Here is a 13,410-nt window from a genome sequence, read left to right as displayed (position 1 = left end):
TCATAGGGCTGGAGCACCCCTCCTGTGAAGACAGGCTGAGGCAACAGAATCTGTTTAGCTTGGAGATGAGAAGGCTCCAGGGAGACCTCACTGCAGCCTTTCAGTACTTAAAGGGAGCTTATAAAAATTGATGAAGACCAACTGATAGTGACAGGACAAGGTAGAACTGTTTTAAATCAAAAGAAGGGAGTTCAAATGTTAGGGAAAACTCTTCACTCAGAAAGCAGTGAGGCACTGGCACAGGCTGCCCAGAGAAGCTGTGGGTGCCCTGTTCCTGGAGGTACCCTAGGCCAGGTTGGACGGGGCCCCAGGCAACCTGATCTGGTAGAGGGGGGAACTCTGCCCACAGCAGGGGGGTTGGAACTAGGTAATCTTTAAGATCCCTTCCAACACACACCGTTCTATGACCCCATGATAGATGGCACATCCCACCATCTGACTACCATCTCCTAGAACTGCCAATGTTTGACTATGGCCACCTGCACCCACCAGAATCCATTCCAGAACACTTTGAGCACTAAAGCTCTCCTCTTGCTCTCTTCCAGCTCTACCAGCAGGCTTTCCTCACCCTCTAAGGACCACACTGCTGTGCTTCCAGACACACATACCTACTTGAAGTGCTTCAGTCTCCATGTAAGCAACGAGACCAGTTCCTGGTATTAGAGAAATCTTGTTTGTTTCAAACAGCACCTTAGCTAATGAGTTTTCTCTCCACTTCTACAATCCACAAATATTGGGTTGAGTAATGCATAGCCTAATTGACTGTTAAGGTCACTGGCCAGCTCTTTAATCTTATTTAGTACACTTTGAGACAGTTCATGAGTCATTAGGGTTTCATTCTTGGGGACACAATGACACATAATATACGTTAATAAAGAGCATAAATACAATTCAATGTGCGTATTATACAGACTACAAAATTAGAAAGGTAGCATTAGTATTTCTTTGCAATGTTATCATTTTAATAATGCTGCTTATTTTAATAGACAATAAAAATATTTAATTGTGAGAGCCTGCCAATGTCTTCATAATTCGTAATGCTCATGTAGCTCTAAGAGAAGGCAGTAAAGTCACACTTTAAATAACAACCCGAGGTGAAACAAGGGTTCAAGGGAGATCTATCTTAAAATTTCCTTATTTGAAGAAAAAAGTGTATTTTTCCAAGCTGTTATTCATGATATTTGATTTTATGATGTAAATTACACTTCAGTGTGCACACGTTTCGAACTTTGAAATACTTTTGAAAGGGATCATCACTAATCAGGCACTGAAATCCAATTTCTAGGAGAATATCTGGGAGCTCAAAAGGTGAACATTTTAACTGGCTTGAAAAGACCTCTGAAAAATAAAGTTAAACAGTAATTATACATAAATGTGCTTGAGAAACTTTACACCTGCCTTGACATGAATCTCATCTTTGCATGGATGATGAAATTCTTGGCATTGCTTTAGGTGATTGGGATGGCATTAGCTCAGGCAGGGTAAGAATGCAACAGCCACAAGCCCAGACAGGTAGGATAAAGGAGTTACTGACTCAAAAAAAAGCGTGACAGCTTATCTGCTGAAAGTCTAAACATGTTAATCATTTAACATAAACAGATCTGCTGATATTTTTAGACAGGCATTTTAACTCATAAGTAACAATGTTAAAAAAGGACACCAGGAAACCCAATCATGTTTTCTAGAGGTTGTCCCAGCCATTTGCAGATTGTTTCTGCTAATAGGAAGAAAAGAAAGAGGAGAAAAAAGGAAAAGGACAGGTAAGCTGGGTTTGTGATTAGGACAATAAACAAGTTTCTGGCAATCAGAGTTTGACTGCTGGCTGTGCTACAGACTCCTCCTGCAACCTTTATCTCACTGTGCCTCAGCTCAGTCTGTAAAACGTAGGTAATAATGTTTCCCTACCTCACAGGAACGTTCTCAGAATAAATCCATAAATGCCTGCGAGACGCTGAGACGCTACTGTGACAGAGGCCATAAAAATACCTAGGAAAGAAAAACAACAAAAATAAGTGTCACAAACAACAGTAACAGCAGAGAAATTCACAGACTAAACAGAAAAGGCTAAAGCTTTGTTTAATGACATGAATTCTCCATCCTGTGAAAAAAACAGTTAGGTTTGGCACGTATTCCCACCTGTGACAGCACAGGACAGCAGTCCCATCCTCACTCCGACATGACACCACCACAGTAACCCATCACCACGTGGATGTGGAGAGCCAGGGGTTTCCTTCACAGATCATAAGCTCAGTGCTGCAACAAAGGCTACCTCAAAGAGCCACTACCAATAGGCTGATCCCCAGCACACTGACAGCATTCCTCCCCTCCTCCTGTGTCTGATGTGCTGAAGAATCCAATTCCTCCCACAGCCAAAACACTGCTCATTTTGAGCCTAGCATTTACTCCCAAATAGTTTTTATCCATTTGTTTTCATGCCAACATTGATCCCGTAGCTTAAACAGCTCTTCTCCATCCCTGAAGTTCATTTCCTTGCCGATAAAACTGAATTATGTCACAGAATCACAGAATCACAGAATCACAGAATCACAGAATCACAGAATCACCCGGGTTGGAAGGGACCTCAAGGATCATGTAGTTCCAACCCCCCTGCCTAGCAGGGCCACCAAACACACACATTCAGATCAGGTTGCCCAGGACCCCGTCCAACCTGGCCTTAAACACATCCAAGGACGGGGCATCTACAACCTCCCTGGGCCTTTCCTACTTCCCCCCTTCCCTCATACTAATGTGATGGCCATTTCAGTACTGGCTCTTTTCATTCTCTTCATCAGCTAGTCTTTGTTGCAAGAATGGCAATCACATCTGAGTGGAATCCATCCAACTGTAAGTGGTTTGTTAAATCCCAGGACACGTTATCTACAGAGAAGGATGCTTAAGCTACTTAAATAGCAACCCTTTATTAAATGCATAAAAACGCTTGAAATTTCTGTAAGCTAACAATTTATATTAATTTCCTCCCTTACAAGTCTCAGTCTCTGCTGCTAACTATGACACCAATTTTTATGCATTTCTTTCGTAGCCGTTTTTTTTCTGGAAACCCTCTGGCATTTTCTATAGTTCTAACACACACAACTGCAGTTGTTCATGGGATACACATGTGCTTGCTCCACTAAAGACTCCTTTATCTAAAGGCTGAAGTAGATTCTGCACGTAGATCACAGGGGCAGTTCAAGTCAACTACCTCAGCCACACCACAGTGACACTACTGCTATAAAAGGGAGGGGAAATGTGCCACCAAAATCCTCTTCCACACTGCAAATATTAATAGACAGAGAGCAAAGACTTAAGATAAGGGTAGAAAATACTGTCATAGCACCATGTCATGTGCACTTTACGACCCCTGGAAAACCCTGACACAACACAGCCTGCTCACGTTCAAGTGATTGCTTAAGTATTAAATTTCCTTGTATCTTCTTGACTGACTCATATATATTTTGAATTATACACCAATTCAGTTTTGTATGTCATAGCCAACTTCACTAAACAGATGTTCTGCTTATGCAAAGGGCATACAAACATGAAGCATTTGCTATTTTGGATTAAACATTAACAGAAAAATTTAATCAGCAGTGACGAAAGCAGTAACGGCAGTTCACTGGAGATAAACCCCAGCATGAAGCACACTTGTCTCTACCATACTCACATTGTTAAAAACCTTGAAGTGACAGCAGAGATGGGATAACAGCAGGATTTTAGGACACTAAATGAATCCTTCCCCCACTAAAACAAACTCACTGCTCCCCACACTAGGGTTAAGCTTGGTGCCAGCAGCATCCCAATGCCCAGCATCCATCAGCCCCATGCTTTGCACCAGGTCTGGGAACCACAGCAGCTGAAAGCACAAGCACTGCTGCTAGTGCCTGTCAGCTTCCCTGCTTTTGCATACTGAGCCCAGAAGGGAACAACAACTATTTTTTGAAACTCTGCAAAGCTGCTTTTTTAATCTACACAACAATATTTACTGAACACACAAGAGCAGTAGCCACGAGCGTTTCACACAGTGCTGACAACAGCAAGGAATTCCTTGCTCCTTGGTAAGCTCCCATGCCGGTTGACACAGCAAGAGGTACTGTCAGAGGCCAAGAAAATCTGCAACTTATCAAAAGAAAATGGCAAATTGAGAAAAACCTATATGGCAAGGTTAGCTGCCTAGGCACAGTGTTAATAGAGCTCCATAAATACCTCCGTCTAACACTGACAGAGGTTAAAAACCCATTATCTTTCCCAAACGACAGCGCGAACATATGTTCAATCGAACACCCCGCCCCACCAAGCTACAGAGTAGAGTCTGCTCTTTTCAGTTCCACAAATACAAACCACAGGGAGCATTTTAAATGAAAGCATTATGAAGATCACATTAGGCAAGTTTGATCTACTGTAAAGCACTCGCACACAACATTAAGAGGGAGAACAACCTTTAACACCTGCTTTCTCTTCAAACATAGCATTATCTCCATGCATGGCTTGGCTCTTAATGGGATGGAATCTCAGGCTAAATTGCATGGCTTACTCTACCAGCAAAGAATACTTAAAACGTGTGGGACCCCACAGCCCACTAATACTGAACTGTGGAGAGTACTCCTCCCAACCTGCACGTTCTGTTCAGCCTGCCAGGCTCTCACCCCAGCACAAAGCACTGTGCCACAAGAGGAGATGCAACAGCTGGAAAAGAACCGCGTGACCCAAGCTCTGGAAGTCATCACCATAAATATTCAGATGCGGGGTGATTTGTTTTCTTACCAATAGCACATTGTAATTCACAAATATTAATTAGTTCCTAAATGCCACCTGTTCCTCCTCCCCTCTGCTGTGTGCACAAGGATCCCTCGCTGCCAAGTCTTGAGGCCACTCCGTGCTGCTCAGAGATTGAATCACATTTTATGTCACACAACTTTCCACAGCTTGCTCAGCTGCTGAAGGAGAGGCAGGGAATAATGACTTGAGTTATTCCCTCCCGACCTCTCTAGGGGATGAAACAACAGCTTTAATGGCCTCTGAAGGGATCCTGGTCCAGCCTGTCTCAGAATAAGAGGGATGACAACTGTGCTAATAGTTCTTTGGATTGGAGAACAGTTTTAAAGACCCAAACTTCAAAGATCTCATTGAGGGGGGAGTTCAAACTCAAGCTCTCCCCGCTGGAAAGTTTCTAATGCAATCGCTTGCATTGCCAGTGATCACTCACATTTTATACAGTGAGCAGGCACAAGGAATTGCCTGTCACATCCTACAGAGTAACAAACAGCAGTATAAATAAATCTCACTCTGCCAAGAGGAAAGCCGTTACAAACCTAGGCGATTTTCTGTAGGTTTCTATATGTTTTTAGGAAATGATATCTTTGAAGGTAAGAGATACAGGTGTAGGCAGACAGCTAGTGCCAGGTACAGAAGATTCCTCCTCCCCATTAGCAACAGCAAGCCTGTTCCACCCTCCTCCTAATTATATGCATCACCCACAACATGAGAAGTTGTGCAGAGCACTGATGAAATGCAGGCATTGGCAGCACCTGTAAGACTTCAGAAGTGACAGAGGTAAATGTCTAATGTCTCTACATACCCAAGGCACAGAAATCAGCTCATGCACTTCCCACAGAGGAGACTATCTATTCAATGCATCCTTCCACAACATCAATTTTTCCTTACTAACACAGGCTGATTTTCACAAGTACAGTCCAATCTGCATACTTCTTAACAGTTTTTTGTTTTTTCTTTTTATTATTATTATTATTATTATTATTATCTGTAAAACTGATGGCACAACACTTAAGAATAGCCACAGAGTAGCACAGGTGACAAATAACAGGCTTAAGGTAATAAAAAAAACCAGAGCAGTGTTTGCGGGAAAATTAAGTCTAGGTACTACCCAGTCCCTGTTAAATGCTGAATGAGGGAGTTGTGACCGAGGCTTGCTATAATTACTACTAGAGAAAGCAGCTCTGCAATAGTCCCTACAGACAGTCATTGCCCAGCATTAACAGAACGTTCTGTGAGCACGGTTTGCCTCTCAATCAAGTTCCCAAAACTGTAACACTCACAAATGGGAGTGCAAGAAAGTAAGAATGTCTGAAATCATATCCACAGTAAATGACAAACATGGAGCTGCATTTTTCAGGGACATGAATGGCAAAAGCTGAAGTTAAAATGTGCTAGAGTTATATTTAGTTCTGTGCAAATACAAATTAAGAAACTCTTTCTTCCCAGTTACTAATGCAGTGTGACAGGAAACAATTATTTGCTCAGTGTCTAATGTTACCTTTGGTGTGCATCTGGCTTGCAGAAATTTTATATTGTGTAATAAAGAACCAAGCTGATATTCTGCAAATCAGTGAGAAAGCTCATTAAAGAAGATGAAGAAACATTTGATTTGCACACACCCAAGCAGCACTGGTCTTAGCTATGGAGATAGAATCAGTTTTGGGCTCTCTTGTTTTTATACTGAAGTACAAAGAAAGTGAGTTTGTTTTCTGAGCTGTATATTAATTTATTCAAGAACTCTGTGAACCACTCTAAGGAATATCATAGCTTCTCCAAAGTGTAAAATGGAGCTGGGCAGAAAGACAGAACAATTTAAGAAAAAAAAATCTCTTTTATGATTTCAAGTGCCAGTTTATCTCTACAGAAAATGCAACTCTGGGTCACAAGGGAGCTCTCAGCTCAGCAATCACTTCAGACTTCAACGTCTACAGAACACAAAAGACAACAAAATGCATGATTCAAATGAAGGGCTAGTTAGGCCATAGAGAACCAAGCTACAATTGCAGAGAGGAATCCTACGTGCTTCAGAAGTGCTCAAAAGGTCTGCGCTCAAAAAATCCCAGGCATGCGGCTGAGAATAAAACCCACTCCTGCCTACAGCAGCAGGAATGCCTGCTAACAGAGTGGACTTGGGAGTGTCCAAGCCGTACAGTGCAGCATCACAACACACTGTGAGAAGTTAGAAAATGTACAATATCAAGACAGAAACAACAATCCTTTCTTTTAGCACCACTGGATCAGTAATCACGAGGCCCTTCACCATGCTGAGCCATATAAGCATTTTTACAGCTGGAGGAGTTGGTATTTCTTGCTTGGCTTCAGCAAATAAGGCTCGACTGGAGGTACATGAAATATCTGTATATTGGTGTGCCTTTTTAGGTATACGTGCCTTTGAGATGAAGGCAGATGAGCACTCAGCAACATCTGAAAGATCACCAACACCCAAGCCTTTCTTAGCCAAAAAAGGACCACCGGACTGAATGCATCACCTGCACTCCCCACACTGCCAAGGGGACCCCTGTAGGCTAATACAGGCACTACCTTGATGAAACAAGATATGAGTGAGGCTTCTCATGAATACAGAGATACAGATTCATGACCAAACAGCTGAAGTCTGTCAGACTTCAGAGAGACTAGAGTGGACTTTCAGCAGCCAAGCACATGTAGGCTATAATCAACATCTAGCTGCCTAGATGCCTTCAGTGGGTTACTCAGTGACTATTTATCTTCGGTTGTTTCCTAAAGAGAGAGGATGTATAGCAAAACAAAATTCTGGCTTGGGGCAAAATGAACAACATCCCTTGAAAAGTCTCATTTTCACTAGAAATTTCATTTCTCACCATACCCCACTCCCCCAAAGACTCATCCAATTACCATCTTCATTACAGTGCTAAAATAATCAAGAGATAAACTAGAAACCACCCTTCTAATCAAGGCTGCCACATTGCACCTCTGCTTCCCCCTCCATAAAGACTGAGCTTTTAAACAAACACACTGTGAATGAAGTCTCTCTCTAAGAGCTTAACTGAGGTTTAAGGAACGAGGAGGAGAGGCTGACAGGCATACAAATTGCTATTAGCCCATGAGTAATCAAAGGGATAAAGATATATATGTTTTAGGAATTAAGAGTATCTAATTATTATGAATTAGGATTAGAGTTATTCTTTTTAAGAAGAAAAATTACCACACATCAGCCTAATGTGCCTTTATTGCCTTTATAATAGCTACTGCTGGGGACAGGGTGATAGAGCAATGCCTCTCAAGTCTCATCCAAAGCATCCCTACCTCAAGAGCTACCCCAACTTTGGAGTTTGCCAAGCACAAAGCAAAAGGAATTTTTCATTCTAAAGAGAAGATCTCAAGATGTGTGCTCTCCATATTTTATAAACACACGATAACAGTGTTGCCTGAGAAAAATCTGTGCTGATACTCAGCTAGTTTGGAAAAGAGTAAAGGAGCAGAATGCATTTACAAAGGATGAATCGGAAAGGAGCACTCAGAGCCCTGCTCAGTGGTTCCCCAACTCCTCTGTTGCAAAATTCTAACTCCACATTCAGTAGACTCGTGTACAGAACTGACTCAGGGAGTCCCCAGGACTTTGAAGTTTTCTAGAACAAAGCCCACATCAGTACCAAGCCAACACAAGAGAAGCAGAACTCCTTTAAAAGCACAGAAGCAACTCTAAGATAACAAAGTGTCCGAACAGCTACGCTCTAGGGCCTGTAGGAGTATCACCAGTACAAAAGAGACATGAAGTCAGGACTAGTATTGCCCTACTGAGGATCAGGGGGTCCCAGCCTTCTTCAGTTGACCAGTGGCTTACTCCACAGGACAGCATATTTGGACTGTAAGAGGAAAAGAAAAAAGGAGGGAGGAAGGGCTTTAATGTTATGAGAATTAGATGTTACAAAATTAACATGAAAATATGCAGTGAACAGTTTTTTCTTTTCAACCCATTGCAACTCGTTGTATCACACTCTCCCACAACAGGATAATCTCCAAGCAGCTATTGCTAAAATCTTGCAACTGCATAAATCCGAGACAAGCAATAAACAGCGTGAAAGAAAAATTCAGAAGAACTATTAGATTAGGTCCACATTAGCATTGTCTGAAACGTGTCCTCCATTACACCAAGGAGCTGATGTTTATCTGTCTCTCTACAAGGCTTTTGACACAAAGCCCAAAGAACCATACGAATGCATTAACATTGGAGAATTATGGAAACATTTGAACTGATAAACAATTATCACCAGCAAATCCACATCCTAAATATGATCGAGCTTTGCTGACAGCTCTATGAAACCTATTTTGTTCTTTAAAATGTAGGGGGAAAAAAAGAAGTGAAACAAGGTCTGCCAAGTGACTAAAGGTAAGCTGATGTTTAAAAATAAAACGCTCAGGTTTTTAAATCACACAACCATTAACACACAGCATCTACTGTAGACACATATTAAACAGAGATGGATATACTCACAGAATCTAGACAAGCATATTTTTAAGCAAAGAAACAGCTTTCTCCACTTCCATATCAGAATTATCATGAATTATAATCCCCGATGAGTGATTTGCTATAACAGAAACTGTTAAAATAAAGAGCACTTTCAAAAGTTATTTACCACACAAATACTCCCTGTTTTGCTTAGGATATGTTTTGGCTTATTTTCCTGTCTCAGAGCTGCCTCTATTTTTTTTAATACGTGAATAAAGCAGCAAAAAATATATTCATAATAGTAAAATAAATGCATTGGATATCCATATTGCTCTGCATCTCCACCTTCTTTATAACACCCCACACTGAAACATTTGCCTTCTGAAAACTGAACGCGAAACAAAACGTAACCAACAGACTACAGCACATCTCCATTCTAATTTGACCAAGTAATAACAAACAGTGCAAGAATCACAATGACCAGATTCAGACAGTCACTCTTACTTTTGGTAATCACAACTGTAAGAAAAAGAAACTTCTTGTAGTCTCAGGATGTATTTATATAACAGACATAGAACAAAAAAAAACACTCACGTGCATGAATTTGTCTTTTCACATTGTTGAAAGTTTTCCCTCAAGGAGCAGAGTAAACACAGCATTTAAATATGTTAAGGCCAATTTTATTAGGGAAGAACTTTACGTTTCTAAAATATTAAAGCATTTACTTATTTAAAAACATATCTTCATTGCCTTCGAGAGAGCCCAGTCACCGAGCCAGCCATCTGAAAGTAACACACTAACCCAACTCTAAATGCTGATTGACCTTTTGGCTGACACAGAGCAGCGTCTTTGCTAATTTCAGCTTATTCAGTTAATTCAATTCAATCATTTGATTTGCTCAAAATAAGAAATCAATTAAGAAATTACATGGCATGAAGACGCGTTCTCATTTTCCAGTCTAAGAGCAAGCAGTAAGAGCAAGAGGATGAAATCTAGTTTTTAGGATAACTTCAAGGGCCAAAACCATTCCTCAGTCACTATCCAGAGTGAACACCAAAGCTGTTTTTAACCTTGAAAGCGTTACTAGAAGTGAAATGCAGCGAGTTGGCCTTTGATATCAATATTTAGTACTTTCAAGAGAAACGCAGTTAAGAATTTAATATAATTTCACATACTGAAACTGAATTCTGATTTTGAATCATAGGAATGTGATCACTGCCATTGCTTTCAGCAATCAATGCACGTTAAGCAAACATTTTTACTCCCAAAACTACAATCATGAAGTATTTGAGTGCTTACTTGGCATATTTAGACAATCCTAACATATGCTTATAATGCAGATTGGTTGACAAAAGGTGTTACCTTACTGTAAAAGCTGTACTTAGCAGGAAATCAAGGCAATCTAATAATTACTAAACTACTAATAATTAACCTCTCCTTTGAGAAAAGTAACAAAGCAAGATTAAAGTGACTGATTTACATCAAAGTTTCTGCTCGATTATTATTTAAATCATTATTTAAATCATGTTTTAGAGAATATTTACGAAGTATTACAAAGTAGCAAAAAAAAGAAAAGAAAAGATTTTAAAGCCTTAATGAACTCTGACAATGATCTCTATTTTTAGCCCAGAGTTTTGGGAGCTCCTCAGCCACAATTCACTGTGGATTTGGCAGACAAATTCCTGGTCCTTCAGCTACTCCATTGATTTTGTAACAGACACCCTTCAATTTCAGACTATTCAGGTAGGGTAAAGCTGAGAATTTTCATATGAGCATATATTAAATCCTCCCCTCTCATGGCACTGCCACCACAATGCTGCACGATGACACTGTCACACTGGAATCAAAACATTTCCGTGTTCAACCAACTTGCCAGTGCTCCTCTACCACGAAGAAAGAAGGGGTGAGAAGATGCTCACTTATTCCTCTGTAAAGAACCATTCATCTTCTACCAGATGTTGAGTTTGACTGAGGAATAAATCCAGCAGGTGACATTTTCTACATATAACTCACTCCTTCAAACCAAATCAGTTTTCCAGTTAACCACCAGAAACTGCTTCCATTTACAAAAATCATAAAATCATGGTTGTATCAGTTTAACATAAACATTGAAGTGGCAAGGACGAATGAGTTACTTTATAGTTACCTGGGAGCTGGAAAGGCTCAGAGCTACTCAGCTGTATCTCAGTGAACCCCAGTCCTCCCTACAGACCACGATCCTGCTCGAGGAATGAAGCTGCTCCTGCTCACCCCTGCACCACCACCAACTAACAGCACTCCTGAGCCACTGAGTCAGCCAAACATCCCAGAGCCCTGAGAGCCTTCTGCCGAGGAAGGGAGTTAGAAGGGAGGACAACCTCTTATCTTGGTATTTTTCCTTTATTACAAGTATTAAAGAATTATGAGAAATGCACAAAGTTAATGCAGACAAATGATTTTGTTTTTGTTTCTTTTTATCTTGCTAGTATTTTAATTAAAACCTTTTGTCATGTCTGCTGAGCAAGTTCAAAGTGTTGCAATGCAGCAGCAATGGGAATGCAGAAATCTTGTTCTGCTCGGGGAAAAAAAACGTTTTCAACTTTTACCAAATCAACGACTGTAATTACTACAAGAATAAATCAAATTTATAGCAGGCAAACACGAGGCATAATCTTTTTTTGTGCGTGTGGCCATAAACGAGTTTATTTTTGTTGCAATGTGATAAAGTTTAGCATTTTTCACAAGTCAGACGGACTATTTTGATAATATTCTTTACATTTCCTCCTTATTAATGAGATGAAAAATTTGCTATTAAGATATGCAAGTCATCTCGATACATCCTGCTGCTGGATAAGCTTCAACAAAAATCTTAAAAACCCTTTTTTTCTAACCACATTAACACAATAATTACATAGACAAAACTCTTGCTTTAGTATTAGACAACGTTCTGTTCTTGCAAATATCAAGAGGTGGAATTCAACAAATTACGGCAACCCAGCTCATATTGTTCAGCACGCCGCAACAGAGGAGACAAAAGCACTTTTAATTTTCATTATTTCCAAAGACATGAGACAAAACTGTTGCGCTTTTTTTTTTTTTTGAATCATGCCAAAGAGTACACCTGCTATTTCAAAGTACCTTCACATCTCCTCCTTCCCTACTAACCTTTTGTGAAGAACAATTTCTGATTGCTAGGCTATTTTTCATTTGCCTATCTCTATTCATAAAGAATGAAGTATGTAAAATGGCAGATTTGAGAGACTGTTAAATAACCTGAATAGCTTACATACATAAAAGCGATTATGGCCCTGCAAAACCTAAGAGAAACGTTATCAAAACAAGCGCTCTCTTCGGTGCTGCTACCAGCAGAGCAGGCTACACTCACTGGCACCCAACCACACCACGAACCCAAGTGATTTGTTCTTTGGACGAACGTCAGTTTTGAGAAGTAAATACACGTGTGCACACGCACGTTTGAGTATAGATACATACAAAGGTCACCCGTAATCCAATAAACCTGAAAGCTCCTGAAATAGCATTTTTATGAGCCCACAAAACTCAAGCCAGCAGCGCAGTTTGGACCAAGTAACTGGAGAATTTTCCACTTACGTACTTCAACTTCCCCTTGACTTGGTGTGGACAATCACCACGGAAGCACGGAGGGAAGACCCGGCTGAGGGGCTGCCACCTGGGGGCTCCGAGCAGCAGCGGGAAGGGCGGCTCTGGAAATGCCTCTGCCAGACAGCTGCAGGAAGACCTTTATCAGCTAGAGACTATAAATTTATTTTCTGCAAAGGAACCTTCTGGCATAATGTGCGCAGGAAGGACATAAAAAGCAATCTGTCTGCCAATGAAACTAGAAAGCAAATGCGAAGGCGGGAGAGGCAACATATTTTGTTGAAATATGTAGAAACACCGCTTCGATCTCAACGTGTGCCACTACCTGACACCCAAGGGTGAAACGCTCCGATCTCTGCTGACAACATTTATACAAAGGAAGCCTCCACTATTTCACTCAATGTTTCCAAAACGCCTGTCGTGCTCTCTATAATAAGAGGTTTGGCTGCTCAGCATCCATGGGACCTCACAGCGCTCACCTGCTCCAGAGAGCAGCCAATAACTGTGGAAACTGAATTAACACAGCCAGAACTAAATAACACCTTTCCACAGAAAAGAATCGCGGTGCCCCAGGACCACTGCCAGGGCAAGAAGCCAACACCAGCCTCACT

The 13,410-nt window shown here is 40.9% G+C and overlaps 1 protein-coding gene across 2 annotated transcripts in view; it reads right to left on the bottom strand.

Moving 5' to 3' along the window:
- The window catches only part of PTPRF (protein tyrosine phosphatase receptor type F), a 292,857-nt gene that overhangs the window by 258,271 nt on the left and 21,176 nt on the right, over nt 1-13,410 (bottom strand). For both annotated transcript variants that reach the window (XM_042819454.1, XM_042819455.1), the window contains exon 2: nt 1,906-1,986. The gene's annotated coding sequence lies outside the window, so the exon portion shown is untranslated. The remainder of the gene's footprint in view (nt 1-1,905; nt 1,987-13,410) is intronic.

This window comes from Centrocercus urophasianus, unplaced genomic scaffold, assembly GCF_019232065.1.
Source record: "Centrocercus urophasianus isolate 14NV4802_14NV808 unplaced genomic scaffold, USGS_Curo_1.0 seq_18, whole genome shotgun sequence".
NCBI classification, from domain to species: domain Eukaryota; kingdom Metazoa; phylum Chordata; class Aves; order Galliformes; family Phasianidae; genus Centrocercus; species Centrocercus urophasianus.
Note: the sequence above shows the minus strand (reverse complement) of the source record. Positions and strands in the feature narration are given on the sequence as shown.